Below are 2,389 nucleotides of genomic sequence, written 5' to 3' on the forward strand. Positions count from 1 at the left end.
CGTGAAAAAGGCCTCCTCTACCTGCTCAGGAGGAGTGTCCGAAATACGCAACACATCCCGTACGGCCTCAATCTTCAACTGCAACCCCTTAGCAAGTGATGCCGTCCCCCATGACACATCCCCGTCACCGTCTGCAGTGTCAGAATCGGTGTCCGTGTCATCCTGCGTAATCTTGGCAAGCGCACGTTTGTGAGAATGTACCGCAGGGGACCCTGAGAGAGCAGTATCAGACCATACAACCATAGAGGATTGCAATACCTGAGTGACATGCTCAGTTCTTGTAACCTTCTCAGAAATCTGAGGAATAGTTCCCCTAAGAGAGGCTAACCACTCCAGTTCTCTAGCTGGGATCTGCGCTACAACAGTGCAATCCTGATTACATGGGATGGGATCTTCCTGAGAAAATAAATCCTCTGCAGCATATGAGACAGAGTCTCTAGACATGTTTGCTGTTACACCCCACATACACACCGGGTACAGGGCAGACAGAGTTTCCTCCCCCAAGAATGTCAGAGAGACGCAGAGATTGAAGCCCACCCACACACAGCGCTATTATAGGTATAGGGAGACCCTAAACCAGCGCTGACTGTGTCCCTTAATAGGTGACACAGTCTTACACAGCCTCCCCCCCTTCTACACCCCCTGGTACTGTACAGATAGCTGGAGTTGCACTGGAGGGACTGATCTTCCACTTGGCCTGAGGTTTTGTGTGCTGGCTGAGATCCGCAGACCCCGACATGCTGGAATGGTCAGTGTAGGGTCAGGCGCTGGCTCGGGGCACCCCTCACAGCGCCACACCTAGGTACCGCTGAGCCGTCCGGGAGCGAAGTTAATACTGCGCTCCTACCCTGTAGCCGCCATCTTCACATCAACCCCTCGCTTGTTAGGGGGGAGGTGACTCACTCGCCACACTTCAGCTCTGCAAGGGGGTGGCGGCATGCTGCTGGGGTGAGTGTTCCCCTGCGGCGGGGAGCGATCTTTCCCCTCTGGAGCTCAGTGTCCAGTCAGCGGAGACAGTGGCTCAGACCCCGCAGGTCCCCTTATATATTTGTAGATGTTGATCATGTCCCCTCTTAGGGCCTAATTCTGATTTGATCGCAGCAGAAAGTTTGTTAGCAATTGGGCAAAACCATGTGCAATGTGGGGGGGGGGGGGGGTATAACATGTGCAGAGAGAGTTAGATTTGGATGGGGTGTATTAAAACTGAAATCTAAATTGCAGTGTAAAAATAAAGCAGCCAGTATTTACACTGCGCAGAAACAATATAACCCACCCAAATCTAACTCTCTCTGCACATGTTACATCTCCCCCACCTGCAATGCACATGGTTTTGCCCAATTGCTAACAAACTTTCTGCTGCGATCAACTCAGAATTACCCCCTTAGTCTCCTCTTTCCCAGTGTAAACATGTCTAGTCTTGCAAGCCTTTCGTCGTATTCCAGAGTCTCCATGCCCTTAATTAGTTTGGTCACCCGCCTCTCAACCTTTTCTAACTCCAAGATATCCTTTTGGTAGTCGCATGTGTGGTACTGTGTCTAATTTTTTTCACAGGTACCCCGGATCGACGGAGACTGTGGCAGTCGGCAGGTCAACATAGGTATATGTGTGTCGGCAGTTGTGTAATAAAGTTTTACTATCAAGGTGTGTATCTCCTGTTTTTATGTGGGTATTTTTTTCCAGTAGAACTACAGGTACCAGCGGGCCCGTTTTTCTCCCGCATGCTGGTACTTGTGGTTCTCCAAATACCAGCCTGCGGGGGAGGCTTGCTGGGACTTGTAGTACTACTGGAAAAAACAATATTCTTTCACAATTCTCAAGGCTATCAGCCTCCCATCCGCAGCCCTTGGATGGGGGGGGGACAGCCTCGGGCCTCACCCCTGGCCCTTGGGTGGCTGGGGGGGGGGACCCCTTGATTGAAGGGGTCCCTACTCCCCCAGGGTACCCCAGCCAGGGGTGACTAGTTGGATATTTAATGCCACGGCCGCAAGGCACTGTATAAAAGTGACCCCCGGCTGTGGCATTATCTGTCCAGCTAGTGGTGCCCGATGCTGGTGTAAAAAATACGGGGGACCCCTACTCTTTTTGTCCCCCGTATTTTTTGCACCAGCACCAGGCGCAGAGCCCGGTGCTGGTTTTAAAAATACGGGGGATCCCCTGTCCAATTTCCCCCCGGATTTTTAGAATCAGCTCAAAGAGCCCGAGGCTGGTTATGCTTTGGAGGGGGGACCCCACGCCATTTTTTTCCGGGATTTTACCATTCCATCTAAAAAAAAAATAAAAAAAATATTAAAAAAAATATATAAATAATACTTGTGCCTCCAAAACAGACAAACCAAGTACCTAATCCCTTCTAATATAAATAGATATGCTATCACAAAAAAAAAAAAAC

The sequence above is a fragment of the Pseudophryne corroboree genome (assembly GCF_028390025.1).
Source record: "Pseudophryne corroboree isolate aPseCor3 chromosome 3 unlocalized genomic scaffold, aPseCor3.hap2 SUPER_3_unloc_14, whole genome shotgun sequence".
NCBI classification, from domain to species: Eukaryota; Metazoa; Chordata; class Amphibia; order Anura; family Myobatrachidae; genus Pseudophryne; species Pseudophryne corroboree.